General features: G+C 33.9%; 1 protein-coding gene across 1 annotated transcript in view; it reads right to left on the bottom strand.

Annotated features, from left to right (window-relative positions):
- The window catches only part of LOC115449236 (poly(rC)-binding protein 3), a 152324-nt gene that overhangs the window by 45443 nt on the left and 80407 nt on the right, over positions 1–26474 (bottom strand). The window contains exon 3 of the mRNA XM_037440823.1: positions 12892–12931. The gene's annotated coding sequence lies outside the window, so the exon portion shown is untranslated. The remainder of the gene's footprint in view (positions 1–12891; positions 12932–26474) is intronic.

Genomic DNA, 26474 nt, shown 5'->3' with positions numbered 1-26474 from the left:
TGCTGCTATTAATCAGATTCTACGGAGCAGACGCCGAGGCTAAGAAGAATGGCACACCAAACAATAACATCGCGGCAACCTAACACTTTCACCCACAAATGTTCTGGCAGAGGTATTCGGTATGGATGGCGATATTTTACTTGGAATTATAAATGTTTGCGTAGCGCTGTTAGCCGGATGAAAAATCGCATCATTTAAAAATATCACTATTTGTGTTTAAAGCGTTGAAATAGCCATCCTAAATAACCATTCGCTATAACGATCGGTAATTGGTAACTAAAATAACCTCGTTAAATACTATAACAAAAGTTGTTTGAATTTGGTAACTCCCTAACATAGACTTTTTAATTGAACTAACAGGAGCAGACACATATTGGCTTTGAAGAACCAATTAAAGTTTTCATCAGAATTCGGAAACTAATTTTCAGTAGTTTGACAGAGTCAGCCGCTTGGCCGGCAGGTACTAACTTAGTGACATAGACCACTTGCAAGCTAACATGTTTCCAATGCCATTCGGAACAATAATTTTTAATTAGATCGTGCCAAACTTTATGATTAGGTTTGTGTTTAATTTCCCAGAATGTTGATTGTGTTTTCGTACATTCAATTCTACTTTGTAAAGCTATTACTGAGTATGGACGGGTGTGAGGCATTGTATAATAAATTTATGATTGCCTAATGCTTAAGAAATATTTATTAATAATTTATGTTCATTTTGTAATATTCCAACAATAATTTTGTTATATATATACTTTTAAATTTGACAATGAACACCGGTGGCATTAAAATATTTGATGTGCAGTAAACCTTTAGAGAAGAAAGCTGCTATGAATGTAGAGTTGATGGCATCGTGCTCTAAACTTTTTTGTCTATACACATCTTATTATATACGTATATAAGTTGTAGTGGGTATTACCTAATCTTAAACTTCTGATTGTCATACTCTACTCGTAGACTTCTAAGAAACTTATCTTTAGTTGCTCAGACTCCTGCCGAACATGCTTCAATATTTTAAAGTACGAGAAGTTTCATAAAAAAATATTTATTGCATCGAAAATACCCTTTAATCTACAGTATATTAATTGCCCGTACTTAATCAGTAAAGCTTTCATTACCCGGGCAATTTCGCATTAACTTATCAAGGGACGGATAAAAATGAACGATCTCAATAAAATCGCAAGAAGCCGGCACTAATTAACTTCTTATGATAGGTCAAGCCCACTTCACATTTTGGTTGTTTTGTTTCAATTAAAATTGTACAGCAGTTCGTGTTGAGGCTAACAAATAATTATGAACTTGTTCGTTTGGTGCGATGAGAAAACTTTGTCTCTTGCAACTTGAAATTATTTGTTACATTTATTCGTGACTCGCAATATTGCCCAGTTGTGCATGGCTCATAGGTTCGTTTTAAATAGTTGTTTCGAAATAAATTTTAGTTCTAAATTACGTACAAAAATAAAATTGTTGCTTAGGTGTCGCGACTAATCAGTTTCATTGGATATTTCTGTTTCCAAATATATAAGGGTAGGTACAAAATACACCGAAATTACTTATGCTTATAAGTTTTGGGCTAGTTATTGTGTATTGCGTTAGGAGACCATTATAGAAGTAATAACTTATCAGTTAAGTCGATTAATTTTAACGAAATAAAGAAATGAATATAACACTTCACTCACAAACCAACTACTTATTACATTATCAGACTAAATTTAGTTGTACCTTGTAAATACAAGGTACAACTAAATTTAGTCTGATAATGTACAATACAGTGACCTCACTGCGTGTTCGAATATCTTACATGGGTTTATTTGACAGTAAACAAACTTGCCCCGCGTAGAACATGGCTCTGACACACTCATTACTGAAGCAGATAGTAACATGAAGTTAGATATAGAAGACCGGGATCTAATACAGCATAAGACATCTATAGTACCATCGGTGATTGAAAACGTCAACGCGATACAATATCATAACTGGAACAAGAGGAAACCTTTACAAATCGTATAGAAAGAGACTGGTAATGCGATAGTGGGCAGAACAGATGTAGGGTAGCCATTGTTAGGCATAACGGCCGACACTCACGGAAGCACTTGTCACTGTCACAAGGCAAAGAGGACGCCCGTTCAGATAAATGTTGTTGTATTACCGACATCATGCGGGCTTACAACACTATTTAATGTTGGTAGTCAATAGTCATCCTGGACTATGATGTTAGGACGGTGCCTCTTTATGTGTCAAACTACATTTTCAACATGGTTATGAAATGGGTCATTGCTATTGATTGTATTAATAGTGAAAACGTTCAGAAAACACATTTATCTACTTAGTCTGGCCATAAATACTGTTACACTTAATTATAAAAAAATATTACATTTGAATTTCGAATCTGTCATTTTTATACGATTGTTCATTGTGTTTTCTCATTTTGGCGCCAATACATTGTAAAATATTTTGCGATATTAAAATGGTGTGGGGTGATAAAGAGAACCGAATCGCTGTGATAGCATTACACAAAGTAGGTATGGAGCCAAATGCAATTTTTAAAACTCTCCATACACTTGGTATTAGTAAAATGTTTGTGTACCGGGCTATTAATAGGTACAATGAGACCTCCTCTGTTTGTGACAGAAAAGATCTGGCCGTCCACGTAGTGTTCGTACGAAAAAGGTGGTCAAAGCAGTAAGGGAAAGAATTCGAAGAAATCCTGTCCGAAAGCAAAAGATTTTATCTCGGGAAATGAAGATAGCACCTAGAACCATGTCGCGTATTTTAAAAGATGACTTAGGACTTGCAGCCTATAAGAGACGCACTGGCCATTTCTTAACTGATAATTTAAAGAAGAATAGGGTGGTAAAATCGAAACAACTACTGAAGCGGTACGCAAAGGGAGGTCACAGAAAAATTTTGTTTACGGATGAGAAAATTTTTACAATTGAGCAACATTTTAACAAACAAAATGACCGTATTTATGCTCAAAGCTCTAAGGAAGCTTCCCAATTAGTCGACAGAGTGCAACGTGGACATTATCCGACTTCAGTGATGGTTTGGTGGGGTGTTAGCTATGAAGGAGTGACTGAGCCATATTTTTGTGAAAAAGGTATCAAAACATCGGCACAAGTGTATCAAGATACCATTCTTGAGAAGGTAGTTAAGCCCCTTAACATCACCATGTTCAATAACCAAGTATGGTCCTTCCAGCAAGACTCGGCGCCGGGTCATAAAGCTCGGTCCACGCAGTCTTGGTTGGAATCGAACGTTTCGGACTTCATCAGAGCTGAAGACTGGCCGTCGTCTAGTCCCGATCTTAATCCGCTGGATTATGATTTGTGGTCAGTTTTAGAGAGTACAGCTTGCTCTAAACGCCATGATAATTTGGAGTCCCTAAAACAATCTATACGATTGGCAGTGAAGAATTTTCCCATGGAAAGAGTGCGTGCTTCTATTGATAACTGGCCTCATCGTTTAAAGGACTGTATTGCAGCCAATGGAGACCACTTCGAATAAGCTTTTTATATTTTTAATTGTTTTATATTTATGTATTAAACTGACACACTGTAAAAGTAATAAATGTTATTTGCAGTTAACAATTTTCTTTTTTCTTTATTACAATATTTATGGCAAGACTAGGTAGTAAATGTAAACATTGTATTGTGTTTTAAATATTCAATTATTGTTTTCTGGTTAGGTATACTCACTATATACAGTTATAGCCGTACTTCAAATCACAGTTTAAATAAAGATTCATTACACAAATTAAGCAAACTCTTTATAAACAAATTGTATAATTTAAAACTTTCCAAACAACCATAAAATCCGACAAGATTTATTGATTTTGTTACACAAAGGTTTCGCACCGGGAAACATCTCTCTTGGCCATCATTAAGTACAAAATTAGTGATGCAAATACTTTAAGCGCGGCATATTATTAGCCGCATCCTTTCAAGGGTCTGATAAATAAACATGAAGTGGGGGCAATTGAACCCATGAGCAACCTATTTGATCTGATACCCACTAAATGCTAATATAATTTTCAATACGTTTCTAGCGACTAAATGAAACATCGAATTTTCTTTTTATCAACTCGAGTGCGATTTGATTTGATGTTCCCTAATAAAATTCCTCGTAGCATATTACAAGATGTATTATAAAGGTTGTATTTATATTTTCCTCGAGGAATATTTGTTGGAGTTATTTCTTTCCCGGAATATGCCAGCTGTTGTGGTTTGTTGTGTTTGAATATGAGATTGATATCGGTATTAAAATAATCGTTGATGGCGGAACATAGAACCACTCGGAGCTCGAAGTACTCAATATGTGTGTGGAACTTATGCACTAGAGTGTATGAATCCCGCGTGGGGAGTTATCACGTTAAGTAACTATATTCCAACTTTTCTCTGACTTGAACATTACTTTTGGCCTTTCGGTTTGAGTTGTTGCCGTTAGTATTAATCTACGTCAAAACTATTGTCTTTTATGACGGTTTATATATTGTAAGTATTTTGGTCTTAGTTTAATATTTATATATAGATATATCATAGGGTGAGTGTAGTTTTAAAACAAAATCTTAATATTAAATACACGTATTATGATGTACCTACTATTTTATGCAGCTGGTGGCAACCTAGGAAGTATAGTGTGCCATAAAAATAGGTGAACAAATTCAGAACTGTAAAACTCGTCTACACGTTATCTTCAATCGCAATATTATTTTATCTCCATCTAAAAGATATAGTAATATAGTAAAACTTTAGAAGTTTATTTTAGTGAAGACAAAATGATTGTTGATACGGACACAAAAGTTTAATGCCGATTTGACATTTTAAATTTGTTTAGCTACTTTTGTGGTTAACTGTACATCACATGGTAGTTGATCTCCGCTGGTAACAATATTGTTAAAATAAAAGCTGGTAAGTATGCTGCCAAACTCTTTATAAAATAAATGGGAAGGAAGAGAACATTGTTTTTAACAAAAGATACTTGTTATATCACTCCATGGAAGTCGTTTTGTTCGCATCACTTGGTACAATTTAGTCTGGATTTAAGAGTCACAATAGCTCGTGACAAGCACCCAAAACCATGATTCAAAAAAATCTACTTGCCAATGAACTGCGCTTGGCTTAAAGGTAAAGGATTTTAGTTTTCTAATACCTGATAATTATAATGTCATTTAAACCAGAACACAACAGGGAATACAAATTGCCCCTTGGAAATAAAAATAAGTGAAGGTAGTAAAAGTGGTTTTGTTTTTTCCAAATGTGTTATCGCTACCACCATTGGGAGGGTACGTGGAATAGTTAGGTGGTTGGTTTCACTGGTTTTACGGCCTAATTCCAACACTGGGAAGTATAACATCAACCTTAATGAACTTGTAGATGATAGACCTAACATCTTGGTACCTAAATATAACTAAGGTTAAACGTGATGGCACGTATAACAACCTACCACCTATATTTTTTCTCAAATATTGTTAATATTTCGATTACACATTAAATCTCAAGGAATTAAGCTCTAAATGACAGTAAAAACTGCAACACAATTTTTCATGATAATGTTTTTAACTATTTTCAGAAAATATTATTTAAAATTTATGTGAAATACTTGTGCATGCAAATTTAAACTGGACTCGCTCTTTAGAAATAAAAGTGTCTCTCAAAGTAATATAATACCTTTGTCATTTGATCGCAGCGTCATGAGTTATCCACAAATAAAGAAGCAAACGTCCTGAGTTATTCGTTAATAAAACAATATAAGCTCGTGACTTTTGTCCAATAAAGAAATGCTTTGAATTAAAGGAATGCACGGCGTTCCCCACGGGGGAAACGAATATTTATTTCCACAGCGTAACTGAGGACTCGCAATTATTGGGCAAATGTTTACGGAGCCGAGTGGCCTCTTGCTCTCTGCACTGTGCATGTGCCAAGTACTTTGCCATTATAGAAAAGTACTAGTTGCTTTCTCACGAACTAACTGCTGCAACACAATGAGCCAATAAAGTGAGATTAATAGCAAATAGCTCATATCCTGGTGCGACCGTTGGGGTGTCCGTTATTTATTAAGAATACTCTGTTAAATTACTAAAACGGAGCGCCAAATGGTGCAATTATCGAAGTAGAAAAATAAAGCAAAGTTGACATGTGGAAGAACAGACATAACATGATTTTTAAAGAAATATTTCGAAACATCTTCGGGGTAAACATCTGAAAACCTCTCCTGTGAGCATATAAATCCGGACGTGAAAGATAATCGGGTTGGCGGAACTGATTCGCTCACAAATTGAATAAGAGGCACGGAATATACCCCAGCGAGAGTGAGTGCCGCCGGGATGAGAGGGCGATATCTCGCTTAAACTGTGAAACACCCCACTTATAAGCCATTGCTCTGTACTAATCAAATGTTCAAGTTAGAACTATTGTTTAGATACATTTATGAAATTAATGGTGCGGTTAAATTTGATGAAACTTATGCATTTCAGTAATTACGAACAGATAATATTGTAAAACCATAGTATAACTGAAATTGCGGACATGACATGTATAATCTATATTATAGTATTAGGTAAGTGGTTATAAATCTACTTTTATGTTGTTGGTTTGACAGTGTTCAGGATTTTTTTCCCTGAAATAACTTGAAACTAAATAAAATCGAAATTTATATAAAAAATTAAGATTAAAGAATAGGTTCATACCGCGTTTTTTTTTAAACGCAATAAAATATTTCATAAGTTATTTTAACTGGCCGATTCAACGTTTCAACTAACAGATTACTACAATCATTTAGAACTAACTTAAATATATTATTTATCATTAAAAATAGAAAAATGTGGAAATTCTATAAGTCTATGCAAACGCAAGATAAACAATTTACAGTCATGTACAACCAAACAAAGCGTAAAAAAATATTACAACAATATAATAGTCTATAGCCGATACAATCAATGTGAGACTTATATTTTTCTCAGTCTCGGCGAGTTTAGCAAAATCCTTCAGAAGTATTTCATTACTTTTATCTAATTTAGTGGAAAATCAAATCTTTCAATGAGATTATCCTGACGTCCGCGATGTCGACGCTTCGATGAGTTCGCGGCTCGACGTCCTGACTTGTAGCTGTTAGTGAACTGCTAAAATTTTATTATCAACTGTGAATAATCGTTCCTTTTAAAAACTTTGTGAATGTGGTTGATATTCTAAGATGAAGTACGTGTTAAAGTATCGTATAAAATAAATATGCATCATTTTGCTTATGGTAGGATATATATTTTTTTATCCGCCCAGATAGCGACTACCGTACACAAGGTGTTAAAATCCGCCATAGTGGTTCCCGTAAGTGTGTCGCGTTCCGGGATCAGCCCGTGTATATTCGGTTTCAGCAGGCCGGTATAATTGTGCCGATTGTCAAGGGGTAATCATCTCTAGTCAATCGACATTCTATTGGACCTCAATCCACTTACCATCATGTGCACAGGGGGTCAAATTGTCGTGACCAAATAAAAATGAAAGAAACATAGAAATAACCTAAAAAAATACCGATTAATTTACAAACATTTTAAAGAGAAAAAACTTTTCCTAGCTGACAATCGAACTCGGGATCTAAATGACTATTCTATATAGTAGGTATATTAAACAGTAGTGTTTTGAAAGATTATTTATAACACTTTTTAAACTTTACCTTTTTCTTTAGACATTACAAATTTACATTCAAGAGCAGTAACTTGATCAGCCGAATTCTTAATATATTATTTATTTCACGAACATGAAACGTTCAGTTCTTTACACGTAAATAATTTTGTGTCTACCGTCATGTTACTTTCCGTCAATTTTCAGTTATGTTGCTGTATGAATATTCAATTGCCTTTTCATTTTACATTGCGATACGTTTTCATGAAACGTAGTCTCGTATAAAACGATGTGCCATGACATTTTATCCTGACACGACAAACGAAAATTTACCTTTGTTAGTGTTACTAATTGAAGCGCCGGTATGAATGAGTTATTTTGCCTCTATGAAGCGGATACCAAAGGTGCCTATACACGTAGAATAACAAAATAATATCAACACGTGCCACGTTGTAATTTCCGCAATTCCTTTCGATAGACTATGGCTGTGTTTCCTTTTTCTTTCCGCTTCAAACAACATTTTGTCTTCCATGTATTAGTGCAGATTTGGCTCAAGCGCGTTCGCATCCAGCAATGCGGCCTATGAGTCGAGATTCATTAATGAAAAAACAAATGCTATTTATTATTATATTCGATACTAGAGAAAAAGAAAATAGAGCACGAAGACCTGAAGTGGCAAAATGATTACCAACCCCAAAAATACGTTTATTTCTTGTAACTTGGCAAGAGAAATTGGCTGGAAAAAGCAAGAAACTTTTTAAATGGTTCAGCCGATGTTTTCATTACTTCGTTACGATTTTCTCGGTGCGACGCCTTTGACATTTCTCATTAACAAAAATACTAACCGGAACCAGTGGTACCTTTGATGGAATCAATTAAAGTTTTCGCGTGAAAATACCAAGCTAATTATAGCGCAGTTGGGCCACGGTCAGCCGCTCGTGGTCTCGACCGACTGAAGACTATGCATTTTTGTCCTTTAAAATCTACTCGCTTGCGTTCGAAAACAGAATTACAGAAAATAAACAGAAATTAACACCAAAATGAAGTCCGTGCTAACTCTAAAAATCATATTTTTAATTAATTAATTCTTTTTAATAATAATCTTCATCACCAAAGGTCGACGAAGAGCTGATTCCATGCCCTGACGTCTTCAGTTTTTCTCAGGGCAATGATAATATAAAATTTCATTATAGTTCTTATGTGATCAAGATCACCAGGTACGTGATAGCCCACGTGGTCTTTCACTGTCTTCTTTCTCTACAACCAGCAGTTTGTCGAAGTTATCTAGCTGTATTTGGGGTGATTCAATGAATAATTATACATAAATAAATAAAAAAGGTACTAGATTTATTTGAAATTAAATCATTGCATTGGAAGACCGTCAATTATCTCTCGCAATTTGTAACTACATCATAAAGTTTAACGGAAATAAACATAGTTTTCTTTGAAAGATATTGTATGATCTTTTACAAAATATGTATGGTATCCAATCAATTTTGTACATTCAATTACATTAAAGGTTCAGAGTAGTAAATTCTTCACATTATACGGGTATAAAAAGCCATGAGAGAAGGGTCCCCTCATAAATATTTTAACAACTGTTACAATATCGGCAAAGTGTAGTCAACAAAGTTTTATATGAATTTATCAAAATATGAAACTTTTCTTAAACCACTATTTTCCCGGCATGCGAATAAAACATTTTCTTATTACAAAGATTTTACGTTACGTTGTTGACATCGCACGCGTGAAGCATTTTGCTGCTACATTTTTATAATTTAGACCACCAAGTAGTGGAATTCCCTGGCGTCTTCTTTGCTCCCTTCCTGTTTGTTATGACGCAGATTCTTGTACGTATTTTTAGGCATATTTGTACATTTTAACTTCAGGTTTTAAGTCTTACGCTTATGTAATAAAAGGTATTATTGGGTGCATGTGTATATTTTAATTATATGTCTGGCCTAATATAATTTTGTGGTAGTGTTTTCCTTTAGCCATGAAATGAGTGATTTTTGAATAAACTAGAGGTTCTATGTAGAAATATATCCTGGGCCTAAAATGATTGTATTTATTAGCTTCATGTTGACAATCAACTGCTTTCTCTGCTCAATAAGTTGCTGCTACTTTTTTGCCTTTTATACAAAAAAATTAAACCCTTTAAACAGGATCATATTACATTTATATTTAATATTAACAGCATTTATAATTACAATTAGATCAATAAAACAATTTGTTTAAAATTTGTTTGCACAACACCTTCCATTTAACATACTTCATTTACGTAATATAGAAAAGTATCGTGCACTTTTCTACGCCGGACTTTAAGCTCGCATGTTTTATCGGAAAAACACCGGATTAATGAAACATGGTGCTGATTATAAATTGTAGTACCGGGGGAAATCTTGCTTAAGTTCCACCCAACAATGGCCACATAAAATATTCCCACTAATATTCTCATTTATATGAACGTTCCAGGCAAGTTTTACTATTCAATATCACGACGTAACTGCTTTATGTTAGTGCACCTATTGCATAGTAAAGTAACATTATTATGATCTTACATAAAATATGTGCCATAAACAGCACGGTGATTTATTTTTAAATTGAAATCTCTGGTAAAGTAAATTTATAAGTTCGTTTTAGGAAACGTTTTACTCGAATATAAATTAATAAAATGATCTTCATAAAATTGTATATTATAACCCTCTGAAATGAAAGACGACTCGAGCTCCGCAATGGGGCGGTATACATATACAAAAATGTAAACATATTAATATTATAAACAAAATATATTACATAATCGGCAATAGTATAACTCACTTTTATATTAAAATACAAAACTTACACACATGTATTTGCTTGGCGAAAAGCTTATGTTACTCTCAACAACGCGTAAATATCAATTACATCGTTATTTTTACGCCAATTAAACCGCGTGCGGGTTATTTGTAGCTAGAGGTTTAAATTGAAATTTTGATTACAAAATATGTCATCCAAAAATGTATTTGAACAATTAAACTTTCCAAATTTAATTCAAATCAACAGCTAGGCACTTTATACAACCAAAAATGTACGATGAAATAACATTATTGTATGTTTTAGGAAATGATTACAAACAAACTAAATTTCATTGTTTTAATCTAATTACGTAACATAATTGGTGCAACATAAAGTATTAGCAGTGTGTTAAATTTGCATTATAGCAACTGGCTGCGAATTTTGTTGCGGAACCCTAATTGTTCACAATATACGGTCAGTTTACATTTGTTTTAGTTATTTATTAAACAAAATTATAAATGCTTGTTTGGTGGCTTGTTAAGTTATTTTAGCGGCAAAGTTACATTGAGGTAAAGTGGGTTTTAGTGTCGCCATGTGCATCCTTGTGGATAAGTTTGACCATAGCAAACTTTCTACTCTGTGCTTTATCGCACATTTTTCGTACGCTTAAGTATAGTGTTTTACTAAAACGTGAATATTATCTAGAAATTAGGTCGGACTTCTTTCAGTGTTTTATTGAGATGAGATTGGTTGTTTCGCTTCAGTTGTGTGATTTTTAACCGTTAATGCAGCCTTCATTGTTTAAAATCCAGTTTAGATGTATAATAATAGTGTTTAGAGCTTTATAATGAACGTGGTTGTTCAGTAAAGAGAATTTCAATGTGAGCGTTTTCAAAAGTGCCAGGAACAATGCTTGAAAAAAGAAAAGGAACCGTAAAATAAGAAATTATTGAGAAAACAGCCGCATAGAAAAGTAATTTAAATTACGAACTTTTCAATTAACTCAGTTTCCTACTTATTTATTTTTAACATAGATAGCAGTCAATTATCAACATAATAATTATATTGTTGTGTAGGTATACACAAACATTATACAGGTATGAATCATTACAAAAACGATTGACCAAATTGTCCGTCATTTCATAACAATAATTTACTAATTCAAAGCAAGTTGACTTCGTGCAATTCGATAGTCCGGCCGGCGAGCTAGCGTTGTGCTTCGAAATAATTGATGTCTTCTCGTTCGAACTGAAATGTACTGGATACCAGCTCAGCCCTGCCAGACTTCTGTTTGGATGATCCGCAATGCCTAAATGTTGCGCCGGGTTACTTTATTTCATAACTTTAGTATTCGTGGTTATTTTGTAAACATTTGTTGAATTTAATCTGCAAGTAATATGGGGCTGTATATGATTTTTTTCCAAAATGATCTGTAGCGATTGTGGATAAATTTTACGAAGTTTATTGATAGAACAACGATCAAGCATTTAATAATAGTAATGTTGCTAGGGAGATTTAAAATTTGGAGTTTCAATAAATGGTCAACTTCACATTTAATTCAGTTCACAAATGGCCTATTTATTTACTTCCATTTAAAGAAACATTTACGTGTTAACATTCTTAGTGCCTCAAGACTGTTGTGTGTGTAGTACATAATACCTATTATAATTGAAATTCAAGAAATAAATGCGAAAGAATACTTCAATATTGTGTCGTTGAAGCATACATAATATATTATAAAGAACACTAAATCTTTTTGTTACATGAACACCTGATAAAAAAGAAATATCTAAATTATATTTCAGTTAGGACCAAACAACGTATTGTTCGTAAATGCTGCGGCACGAAATTCAGACTTCAGACTAAAGAAACTGTGATGTGGGGAGTTTAATCCGTTGGCGAAACACCTGCCTCGCAACGTATAAATAATATTCTGGAACAATCGGCTCGCTGACCTCAACGTAAGCTCTATCCCAGGTCAGTTAACCAAAATTATAATGGCACGTAAAAATCGATTAAGTGACATAGATCACGTGTTTTGATAGAATGGCATGCATTATGTCTTAAAGGTATACTGGCATGATTTTTTATAAAATAATGAACGAGAGAAGCAGGGTGCGCTAATAACAAAGCACTGCCCGGTAACTCTCTGTGTTTGTCACTCCAAGACCTTTAAAGATATTAAGTTTCACAATGTTTATTACTTTAGCTACTTTAAACTGGAACGTAATACTTATTGCACACTGTTTAGCGGCAGAAATAGACAACACGGTAGTGAGTAACTAAATATAATTGTGAGAACCTTACAACATTGCCAATATTTTTTAAAGATGTATGAATAATAACAATAGAAATAAATTATAAAAAGACACATTCCTCAGATTCCATAGTAAGACTGAGGTTTCTAATTGCCATTGAGAGTTTTCAAAACATAAGCCATTAAACAACAAAATCCATTAATAATTTTGACATGATTACCAAACCATCAAACAACACTCACCAATATTCAGCGGCGGAAATAAACTTCCGAGTTCTTGTAACTGAAACAAAAGATGAATGATATAAATTTATTATTCGATAAAATGAATTTTAATACTTCCCTCTTAAATTACGATCCATTGTATTGAATGTCATCAGAGAAAATACAAAGGGACAATATAGAATCAAATTAAAACTAATTGTTGCAATTTGACCCGTCTGTAGTTTAAATAGCGATACGACATCAAATTTATTTTGAACCTGTTTATTTTGTAAAGAGTAAAAAAATAAACTAATAACGTTTTTGAAATATAAATATGATATTTAAAAACGTTATTAGTTTAAAATTCACAGTGCATTGCACTCCGAGAATAAACTGCTATCTTAGCTAATTAATTCTTCTTAATGTGTCGAATCGAGAATCACATTTATCATTAAATCCAGATCCTCACCAGTTTCACTTGTGAAACAGGCCCTTAGGTAACCTTGTAAATATCAAATATTTGACTGTGGATTAACAGAACAAAAATATCTTCCGAGTAACATGATCTAAATCAGTGGATCACTCGGTAGTAAAGTGGTTAATCTAGCTGTCGACGCGATTGTATCTTCGATCGTCGGTCCTAAGTAAACTACTCGATTCTATGACTGTTTGTTCTTCGACCAATAAAGCCGATGGAGATTTCTTTTTTAAATGGCTATTGTATTGTAAGTGGTGTCTTAATTATGAGGTATTTCTTTGTAATATAAAGTCCTCAGAGACGTTACGTTAATGGATGAGATTTGTTTAATGAGGGACTAACGAATTTCACGTATTTTAGATATACGTACGTGTTAAGATTTTGCGCTTAATTATGTTAAATTTAATTTCAATTATAAGCTCTATGACATGGTGGGCAATGAGTGGACTAAGAAATGAGTGTCAATGAGTTCTTTATATTAACTTTGGTTATCTACTATCTCGCGAACAAATACATTAATATAATAATAATCTTTATATATCATTGTATTTAACATTATTACAGTGCGTACTATGTAAGTACTTATATTAATTTAATACAATTAGTTAGTTTTATTAGCAAAATGTAAAAAAAATTTCGCGATATTTTCCAAGTAAATTTAACGCGTTTTAGTCTATTTAAAGAATCGTTTTTCTAAATTACGTAGGTTTGGCCGAGAGTCCATTACTCGGTGCTTGTTACTGCCGGAGACAAATGGCGTGGAGCTAAGACATGGCGCCTTCACTGACCCGTTTGTTAGTATTAACTAACTTTCCTACCTGATCATTTATACCAATGAAAAAACGCTGCATCCTTCCATTGTGTTTAGAGAACTAGGCTCTCTTATTGTTTTCTAAAAGTCATTACGAACTTTGACTAGACTTTACAGACACTGAATTAACGACGTAAAAATAATTTTACTACGAATTCAATTTGCTACTGAATAATATTTGCTCACATGTTGACCTTTCTGTCAAATGGTAATTAACAGTGAAATGTATATTTCAATGATGTTGAATGTAAACGGAACTCATCAGCCACTAGTAATATATCGAAATTAAAACATATTCCCGGTTGTAGGTATTAATTTGTGGGCTCTCCCAGGCGAGGGCGCTCGACGAAAGGTATTACGAAAATTTAATTGAAGTTTTGATTAAGCACTATCGCACATGCCAGTCTGGGTTGATGATGTACACTTATAACACTCGCGGTTTTTATTGTGAACTGTTACGAAGAACCATTTGCCTTCCTACTTTTAAGAACTTAAATATATATCGAACAGTATTGGCCCAACTTTGTAACGCTATTGAAACTTTGTAAACAAATGCTCATTCGCTGCTTCATAAAATTAAAGATGTTTCCTTGAATTTACAGAACCATTGCCTTCCGATATGGAAAGTCCTTACGTTAGAGGCTGTTGGTTGTGAGCAGCGTAGTGAGGCTTAGGCTCTGGAGCTTAAGGTTTAAAATGTATTATTTACGAATCTGGATATTACCTTCTGACTTTTGTGCCATAAACAAATAATGGGAGCAAGGGATTGATGGAAGCGAATGAGTCCACGTCCTAAGCAAACTTTAGCGGGATCTAAACTAGGACCATTGTGTTGTATTCAAAATGTTCAAGCCTCCGAATCGCCGTGGAAATATTGATCCTTAATAGTTTATTCAATATCGAATACCTGGCTGAATATCAACTCACCCGGCAAATTGGGATGTAATTGAGTCGGAGTTTGGAAGGTACGTAATTTAATTTTTCTAATGCAATGAAGTTTAGATTTTTAATTTATAAGAATAAACACAATATTTCAATATACAATTAATATTCTACATATAATAACACTGCATCCTGCAATGCACTAAACTAAGCTCTAAAGTCAATGAAAATAAAGTTCACCTTTCAAAACTGCGAGTGAAAGCACAATAATTCCCATTATTACATTTGAGGTTGACACTAATATCTGGCGCCGCGAACGAGCTCGCGACGGCAAACAAACAACGACACAACTTTAATAAAAGTAAATCGTATTAACACCTAACTTGCTAAGCTCTTTTATTGTCGCCCGCAGTGATGGAAATATGAGGAAATGTTTCATGACACGAAAAACAAATTAAAATGAATATTTTACCGATGTATACTATCAAATTGTTGGGCATTAGACCACCTAGATACCGTCACTAAAAAAACCTAGCAGTTGACACTTATAAATTATAGGTTCACTTAAAAAATAATAATCAGAAAGAATATATTAAATAAAAATATTATAAAACAATCGCTTTTTACGATTTATAACATTATCTGAAGATGATGTAATATTTTGCAACAGATGAAAATGCGTTGAGTCAACTCTATATGTATTGTTGTGGGGAAGGCCAGGTGGAAGAAGATTAGTGCAAGGACTTGATAATTAATCTTGTAAATGATAGTATTGGTAATTAATTAACCTCGAATAATAGATAGTAAACTAATTTTCGCAACTGAACTAATCATTATGGTGTGAGTTTTTAAGCAGTGGAATTGTAAATTTTTAGATTATACAATATTTTTTTTAGCTTTGAAAACCCACGAAACATAAACTATTGCTTGAGACGACGGTAGTCTCAACACTTACCAATTACCGGGTTAAAAATAAGCTCGGCGTACATTAGAAATATTTGGCCAGACATTTTGATTCCAAGCCCACATGAGCACGCAGTTGTAATCTCGAATTTGTTGATTTTCTTGCACTTTTAGTTCATTAAAAATTAAATACAAGAAAAAAAACCTATATAACTACACTCACAACAGGAGTTCTTCATTTTGGCTGGCTGCGGAATTGTGCCAGATTCTTCTTGTGCGACGTAGTAAGTAAATTTCCTTAGACGATCAGGCTCAAATTGCTTGAGCGAAACATAAACACAAAGTTCGGAATAAAATGGCGTATGAACTTAACAGAGGGGCGATAACCTAAAGAACTTAAGTTCTGAAAAGAGAGTTGCGAACAATCTTTCTTTATGAGATGCAAATGTAGTATTCGATGAAGATATTATAATATAATACGGTGGGCGATGCAATGGTCTATAAAATATTATTTTATTTGTGAACAAATATCTTTATAACTGATATTAGCTTATTCGTTTATAACAAAACGATATACGATTACATCTTTAAAATACGGAAGAGTTCATTTTCGGTACAATGAAAGAAAGAAGATATTTGGCAACGTTTCTGGGAAGACACACGCTTAACGGTTTGGTTGTGTAGTTTTTTTTTTCAACTAGGCTGCGGTGCAGTTTACGTTGAAAAGTCGTAATTAACCTGGCTTTCATGATGAATCCCGTGAGTGCTTCGCCTCTTATGGGATTATTGTGATGATGAGTACACTTAGCAGTAATATGCAAGCGTAGCGAAAAAATATTTTTTATTATATTAATAAAAAATCTATTGTAGGGCAAAGGTTTCTCTACTAGCATATTGCATTTTCCTGCTTCGTCTTATCATTTGAAATCATAAAAAGTAGGTACCTACGTAAGTCCATTGATCTTTTTATATAAAATATTGTATAAATAAAATCCTTGTCTTGAAACATCGTGACCTGAATAGAACGTTCCAGAGAATATTTACCAAATCTAAACTACAATTCCGTAACACACTTGCTTACTTCACAAGAACTTTTGTTACATAATATCATTCCCTCAAAAATGTAGCGTTAAAATATTGTTGGTGTAGTTCTAATTTATTACAACATTTTTTTTCATGAACTAACGCAGAACACCCTCGCAGGTGGGCGGCTTAACCGCTCTAATGAAGCCACGGATGCACCCGCACGTTATTAAGGGATTATTCTACCGCCTTTATATGCCATGAATGGCGTGTTTTATTAACTTTATTTTAGAACCGTATTTTGCATAGTAATCTATACAATCACTTTATGCCCACTAACAAGTTCGGATAGTTGTATGAAATATAAAACAGATATATCGCTCTAAAACGTTAGCAGAACTCGTACAAGGACTTTGAAACTTCTATCAGTCAAAATAGTTTTCGATATAGCATCCTATCAAAGATACAAGTAATGAAATGTGTAGCACAGAAATGAAAGGAACTAGAAAGGCTGGATTTAGAGACAATTTACTTTCGGCTCACTCTTGTGCATGTGGACGTTTTTAGGGCAATAAAATCCCGCATAAATAAGTAAATAGTCCCGTAGTATCTCATTTAAATGTTCACCAGGTGTACATTAAGCCCACTGGATACAGCACTGTGGCTTCAACGAAATTGAATTTAAAAAATATTACCAACTCGCGAACCGTTGGCTGCTCTCCAAAAGACAAAACCTACGAAAAGTCTTGTATATTCATTTTAAAGAAATAATAAATACTTACAACAAAGAGTTGTGAGCACAGCTCCTCCTTGTTAGTAGCTGAGCGCACTGAATAATAACCTCACTATTTTTGTGCATTAAATAATATATATATAAGTCATGTACTTCGCTCCAACATTGCGCTCATTTTCCTGGTAATGAAGTGAACCATTCCGTATTTAAAAACAGTGAATACAACAATAAATACTTTACTATTTTAGTGTTGTTGTGAGTGTTAATTAAAATTTATTCATAAATAAAATATTCAACTAAGCTTTTATTTAAAACTCGACTTGGCAGCTTTATAAAAACATATTAATTCATGAGCATATCGATTGGAGCGAAGTTTGATAAAGTTCGTCTTGTTTAAGACGTTACCCTTATTACGTACTGCGACAAATACACCGCGATGGAATTTTGCACTTGTTATTCAAAATCTCTTAACTTAACTCTTGTCACCATAATACAAAATTGTACAAAAGGAGGTTTGACAATAAAAGAGCAAAGTCACAGCTCTTCATTGATAGTTGAATCTGCTGATATTTTGAGAGTAAACAAAACAGCATCACCAACTCGTACAACTTTTTACATTAGCCGTACAACCGGAGTCTATTTGTTTCGTGCCTTCGAACCTGGTTTCGAACTACGGAGCGCAAGTTTGGGGTCTCATTTTAAAACTCCCTCGCCCCGGTTAAATTTTAATCATAAAGAGACAATAGGGATGAAGGTACTCGCGAAACTTTTACCCGCCTGATTTATAGGACTTTTTTCAAGCAACGTGTATTCAATTGCGTGATTCAATTTGCGTTTTTTATCTTCCACTTGTTAAACGTGTTGAATGGATCCCTTTTGATTTTTCTGCTCATTTATTCTGCTAGGTGTTATCTCTGAGCTCTACGTATATTTTTTACTAGCGTAATGAAAAACTAAAGCACGAAGACACCGCATAATTATGATGTCGACAAGACGTCTCGTTGTTCGCCTCGACCGATAAAAACCTTTAATATTCGACTTTAAATTCGATAACAAATTTTTAGAAAGTGCGGTTTTAAACTATCTATATTTGACATTTTCGGAATTTCTATTCAGAACATTGCTACTGTGGATACCTGATACCTGACACCGACTGACACCGCTGACATGTTATAATACTAGATGTCGCTCGCGGCTTCGCTCACACTAAAAGCCTTTCTCGCTATTAAGGTTTTTAAATCATTGTGTTCGATCGCCCCGCCCTTTGTATGAGGCCAGCGTTACTTACTTAAAAATGAGATAAAAGACTTAATATTATTTCCCTCGGGAGTAAGTTACCGTAAAAAGAAGCCCATGTGTTAATATACGACATAGGTTATCTTCAATTCTTTAATCAGTTTATTGCCGTCCACTGCTGGACGTGTGACCCTTCTCCTAAGTGAGAACTGTAGTCCATATTTACGCTTAATTTCATGCATATTCCGTTCAGCGGTATGTGAATTTAACTCTAAAAAACATTGTACGAAACGCAACTTATACTGATTTCTCAAGTTTACGCGAATGTTAGACATTTAAATTAAACTATTTTACGAATTTTATCGCGGTTTTAATATTTTATTTTTCTCCCGACGTTTCGAAGATTTTGCAGCCAGCCAGTCCCCCCCGTGACCATGAAGGCTTAATTTAAACGCAATTAATAAGTTTATAACAGTAGATTTAGTTTTTTATGTTATTAAAGTGCAGGTTTACAGATTTTTCCTTTACATACCTATGCTGTAAGACATTGCTTCTTACAAAATTTCATGATTCTAGGCTAGCGGGATTTGTTAAAACTACAGGTTTTGATTTCCTTGTGAAAAACCAAGTATATTTGTAAAACTATAATTAAAGCGGATTACAAAATAACATGTTGACATCAACTAAAAGATGCATCTCGATAAAATTATATCATAAATTTGATGTGACGTAAGACAGACGGAGGCTAAGATAAAAATTGGCCACTGGAAAATGTCCAACAGCGAGTCGCCGTGAGAGAGCGATATATTTTATATTCAATTTAGGGAAAATGCGACGTAGGCTGCTTTTTAGGATCTTGTGGCTGAAAGGTAAAAACCTTTCGTGACACTTGCGCGGCTGTTTATGTATGTAATAACAGTATTTTTAATATTGTTTTATGTGTTACTAGCTTTTGCTTGCGGCCCTGCTCGCGTAAAACGTTGTTGCGGGATAAAAGTCCCGTCATATATTAATTATCCGGGACAAAGTAGTCATATTCTTCACAGAGTGTAAAATGTATTTTTTGAGTTTATTGCGTTCAGAGAGACGCGACGCAGGACTTTGTTTTATTATATGTAAGAATAATCAGTAAGTTAGTAAATGTTAAACGGTCATTGCTACGACAACTACATTATCCTTAAAAGTATAACTTTTCTTTGGCTTTTCTGGTAAATTTTTGATACAATCGTATGATACATCAAAACGTCATGCCTACCGTAAACTCGACACCTAGAACTTTGAAATACAAAGAAAACACACCAAAAATATACTAAGCTTGTTATACTTAGCCATTAGAAATTGTGGAGTCGCCAATTATAAATATAACGGTGAATTAAACTTATGACAGCCTCCAAACAAAGACTCATTTAGCTACTGGAGTAACTAAACGAAGGATACATTAAAGCAACGTAGAAATATTGTACTTATTCATATTATGCGTCTCGCTAACACTTTGACACAAAATTATATAATCAAATGCTACTAAGACTGCCTCGGTGGCGTAGTTGTATTGCATGTCCGGTACAATAGCGCTCTGAGGTCCTGGGTTCGAATCCCGGGTCGGGCAAAGCTCAGTATCAGCCCGGAGTCTGGAATTTGTGCCCGATATGGCGATAGGCTCGCCCCCTATCACATCATGGGACGGAACATACTTGGCGAAAAGTGGGTGCCTTGGTTGCGCCTCTGCATACCCCTTCGGGGATAAATGCGTGATGTTATGTATGTATGTATGTAAATGCTACTAAGAAACATGATAAGGTACCAACGCGATCCCCTCATTGAGAGAATACTACTCGCACTTGGCCAGTTTTTATTTAATTTAGGCGCAGGCCTCGTTTATACACATTATATTTGAGATATATTATGCTTACTTAACTTGCCCACTTTTGAATTTATTTTATAAATGGAGCTTACATTACCTATTAAAAAGAATTGTTTGAATCGTTAAAAAATGAAAATTGTTTTCCTCGCCCGATACCAGACTCAAAAATTTAATATTCAATTATTCAAGATTTTCAATTTTGAAAGGAGAGATTATAAGATTTCTTGGTCGGTTTGAACGATAATGAGTTTCCGGCATAACAGTTTGCCGGGAGGTGGTTTGCGAGCCATTACTTCACCTGAACAAGGAATCTATTAACGAAATCACCATCGAGTGGGCCTCTGCCCTTTCACCTACCTCACATTTTCACGATTTGCTTTATGTAATTATAATATAATAAGTAACATGATTGTTTGAATTAAAAGCGTTAAAGTTATTATTATCGTCCACTTGTTAATTTTACTTAAAGAATTATTCTTTATTGATAAATGAATACACTCACGTTCTTGTAGTAAAACAAATGAATAAAAAGCATTCACTTATTGTCGTATTTTAACAACCAATAATTACGATTTTTTCTAATGAAATGCTTTATTTGGTCTTTTAGTTTCATGATATTTAGTTCCAAATAAGTACTAATGACACAAACATCTAATATTATCTTGATATAGAAATCGAACCCTCTTGCTCGTGTTTCAAAGCAGAGTATCCGCGTTCTATGTTACGGAGGCTATCAGTACTGTAAATAGACTATACGAAACGAGGAAAAAGATTCATCGAATTAAAAAGTATGATGTGCAAGATTTATCTAAATAACTTGGCATTAAAGTTCACTACGATATAGATATTTTATTGTACAAAATGGCAAAATACGGTGCTTTTTACCTGTTCTCTGGTAGCTTGAGAGTATCTATGCATATTTCGCTAGCAATGCTAAGTCCCATACAATAGGGAGTATATTCTACGAAATTAATGCTATTTATACAGAGCCACAAAGTTAAGTAGGTGCAATATAATAAACAAATAAAATAATATTTTGAATATAATTTCAATAGGCAGGTACCGTCCGAAACTTTTCTTATTAATTTAATAGGAAAGGTACTTCGTAGCGGGGCAATTTAGCGTGAAATGAGTTTATGCAAACTTATTTGGCATAATTGTCGAGAAATATGAGTGAAGGACTGAGGATTTATATTTCTAAATAATTATTCTTGTTTAATTTTCCATTTTCGGCATATAAACTTTGCTCAATTTAATTCGCGGTCAAATTAATTTCTATCATATTCTATGCAAATAAGTTTTGTTCATAAGTTTCTAATGCAGGTAATGGAGTTTTCATTTTTTTATTATCATCATTGTTTTCATAGTTATTTTTTTGTGATAATTGAACAACAATGATTTTGGATCTAAATTAAGATATTTCCAGTGGTTGCTACTGCCTGACGTTAATTATCATTAGGTCAATACAAGGTTATGTAACAAGGGTCCACTTATGGCTAATTATGTTGGTTTCAGAGCAGAAGTCATTTATTGTTTTTTTTTTATATCGCAGCACAATTGCGTAGAATGAATCTTTTATGTCTTAGTAGGCATTAAAACATTTAATAAAATTAAATAATTAACTTTTGTCTGTGTTAAACAACATCAATTATAATTTCATTACGGACGCACTTAATTAATAAAACGTTTCTGAGGGCTTAAACTAGAGTAAAATATTAATATAACAATATACGTTTGGATAGAAAAAAAAAATTATAAACGTTCAAGGGAAGTATGCGTGTAATATGTATAAGTGATTCAGTTTTGGGTAATATTGTTTGCGAAAATAAATCTTATTTCGATTTGTATAACTAACGATGTGTATAATTTTGCTTTATTTTGGTAAATGCAAATTATCAGAGGTGATAAAATTAACAACAAAGTAGAATCATAGTGCTTCTATTGGAACAAATACACACAAACAATTATATTGTTTCGTAGCGCAGGCGTAGAGCGCCTTTGTATAGTGGATTAATCAAGTTTAGGTATCTACGTATCGCTAGTTAAAATATCTATTTGACAGGTATTGCTTTCGGGATGGCAGTCTACAAATATTAACCGGTTTCCGTTACTTATCCCTCGGGAGTCGTACAAATCGATCAAGGATTCCGACTGACCAACTGCTCAGCTAGCGAATAATCTATCATAGTAACTCATTTCCTCACAGTTTTACGACCAGTAGTTGCATCTTTCTTGCCGTAGAAATTGTAATAAGTGTTGTTAGTTCTGCGTGGCACAAACTTATTCACGCTGTAGGCAAAGCTGGCATCGGCTTGGCTTTACTATTTATGCTGTACACAATTATTGTAACCGAGAGTAAATAGACCAACCTATGTCGACGGCGTCCAGACATGAAATTGGATGACGTCGAAAATCACTACCGTCAGACAAAGCTAAATTAACACACAATAAAGGGATAGTATTGAAACGACCGAAATGAATTCAGACGTTGAAGGTGATATTTTCGAATTCGATTTCCGCGCGCCGCATCTCTACTTAGTTTAATGTGTTGCAGGTGTACACTGTATGTGGTTGTGTAATAGTATATCTTCTTAATGCCTAACTCGGTCGCTGATATACAAATGGAGTGTCACGTCAATCATTGGAGAACATCACTGAATTATGTACCGTACGTCGTAGTTGAAGGCTGTATGATATATAGAATTGTAGACATGATCTAAACAGTTGTGTAAATAGTTGCTTGTGTTTGCTTGCGGATCCGTGCGTGTAAATTTTTCACCAGAATAAGAGTTACATAAAAATTATGCATTACTACGAGATAAGAACTAGTTGATATCTCTATGGCAAATCGCAGTTTACTCCTTTTCTTACTTTTATTATAAATGCGAGAGTTTGTGAAAATGTTTGGATGTTTGTTCGCAGAAACAGCTGAATAAATTTGAATGAAATTTGGCATACGGGTAGACCTTTGATCAATTCATAAGCTACATTTATTTCGGTAATATGCTCCCATTGGAAATAATTTATTTTTTAGTACAAATGGCACTCGCGTCTCGTAGGTGCTATGAATCGCTACAGTGTTTCAAATAGTTTTGAAGCGGGTTAGGTTTTTCACACTGGCAAAGCCGAGAACAACAACTAATAAACTATAATATTGAATAACAAAATATGACTGTACGTATTTGCAATCAAAACGTGGGCCACGTATTATCAAAATATTGTTGTCTTCCAAGCTATGACATTAAATTTAAATATAAATATAGCTTACATTAATATTCTGGAAATATAAGTGGCGTATTATTCTTTATGCTACATTCATTCGGAGCAAGCGCGCTCTTTCCTTTTTCCTCTAGGGTGTTTCCGGCAAAAACACGTAAGTGAAATTGAAATATTTATCATGTTATTATGGAAATTGAGTGAACATTAAAAAAGTTGTTAAAGTTCTTTTGAACAAACTTCATTTGATATTTGAGTTGTAAAAAATATTTTATGTGGAAAACACAGTGATTTGTTTTTTGTTGCAATTGAATATTTGCTGAATGTGAAGATAAATTCACCACCTATCACAGTATGGGACGGAAATAAGTCCGGCGAACGAAATTACGGATTCGTCTACCCCTTCAATTAAATCGCATACATGCTTGAAGTAGTATCTACATGCGTAATATTATAACATATATCTACACATTTATAAACTTTTAGAAGTGATTATAAGTTTACCACCGCTTACAGTCAATGCTAAATGGATCGTTTGTCAATTAAAGGTAGGTACATAATTAATTAAATTAACGAGAACGAATCATCATACTTTCATGAAAATGGATTTCGCAATAATCTATAATATTTAAGTGGTCATTAAAATATTTGTTTAAAAATAGTATAAATATAAAATTAACATTGTTTTATTGTTACCGATCGAAATGGATAGTCACTGTAGAAGCCCCTTGCCTTATCCAGGGCACATAGGTCCTTAATGATAATCATTTTTACTACAAATATGTAACAAACGACTGGCATTATAAAAATGAATATTCTGAAATCATATTTCTTTCTTGAATGTTGTCGTTGAACGTATAGCTGTTCCTTTTTCTGTGTCAATAAAAATCTTCGCTCAGCACATATCGATGGCAGAGTAAATAGGAAATATTACTTTGGAAATAAAATACACAGAAAGCAGAAAGGATTTATAAGAACCAGTATTAACGACGACTATTATTATGGAAGCAGTAAATTTAATTCAAAATATTGTTATAAATTATTATTCTTATACTTAAAATAATATCTAATAATGGAGTATCGTTCGCAACTGCACGTTAAGTCCGTCGTCGTCCGTACGTCTCAAAAAGACTAGCAACAAAGTTTAGTTAAAACAAACTTAACTGATTGTATGGAAAGGTCTTCAGATTACATAAGTAACGAAACATTTTCCAAATACCATTCATGTCGTCATGTTTTTCATTTTATCAACTTCTTTGATTAACTTCAAAGGTTTCAATGTTTATTACGTCTTAAGGCCCGATTACATGTACAAAATGTTGGTTACAATCAACACGATAACATTAACAGAGCGTTCAAACAAAATTGTTTATTCTTTCACATGCCCAACAGTTTATCATTTGCATATTTCATGACCGACTCAATTTAGTGGGTAGTGCCTGCAGACCGTTTTGGGTTCGCTGTATCTGTGTAAACATCCTGTGGGACCGCCTGAGGTAGTTTTTCACCGAAGATACATTTCACTTGTTTGAAATATTAGGAAAAAATTTTTTAGATGTTGGATAGCGCATTTATCGAGGAAGACTATAGGCTATATAACATTACGCTATGATCAATAGGAGCGGAGTATCATTGAAAATAGTTTCAAAAACGGAAAAAAAATATTCCTTTTTCAGCTTCTGTTGTGTTCGCTGCTTCTTCCTTTAAAGAAGTTCTAAAAATATATTTTAAAACAAAGTTCCATGCCGCGTCTGTCTGCCTGTCTGAACGCGATAAACTTATAAACCACATATAGTAATAGAGAGATAATTTGAGACCCTGAGAAGGACATAGGCTTCCTTCTATCCCGGGCAATATATAGCGGGACTTTTATCCCGTGAAACTTTTTCCGGGATAAACTATTTCATGCGGGCGTAGCTAGCAAAAGTTTGTATTAAATATGTGTGAAAATATTTGAAAGTAAATTATTATAATATTATGACACACGTTTAAAAACACCTTACAACAAAGATAACGCACGCGAACTTCACAACATGAGGTTCACAAACAACACCGGTGGAAGTCGATAAAATGCAATGTCTCTTAAGTCCCATGACACAACCGAGGTAGACATATTAAAAGCACATTGACATAAAAACGGGCTTCCCCTGTAACCAAAAGCCCATCTAGCGAAATTGCCATCCGCTCGCTCATTACCGACTGAGCCAACCGCGGGATCCGATATCCCCGCGCACGTGACTAAAGGAAATTGAAATCTCTATCGGTTAATCGAAATATTGAATGGAGTTTTCTGAAAACGGTGTTTTAATTGTTCTTTAATGTTTTTGCGATAGTTACACCAAAAAAATTGAATATTAATCCTGATTTGGTTATTTATGGAGGTTTGTTTGCCTTGATCTTGTAACGTGACATGTGAAAGGCATTAAGTGGATGTACAATCTATTTTATTATGTATATTATCATAATACACTGTTTTAAG

The sequence above is a fragment of the Manduca sexta genome, chromosome 20 (assembly GCF_014839805.1).
Source record: "Manduca sexta isolate Smith_Timp_Sample1 chromosome 20, JHU_Msex_v1.0, whole genome shotgun sequence".
Taxonomy (NCBI): domain Eukaryota; kingdom Metazoa; phylum Arthropoda; class Insecta; order Lepidoptera; family Sphingidae; genus Manduca; species Manduca sexta.
This window is presented reverse-complemented; position numbering and strand designations above follow the sequence as displayed.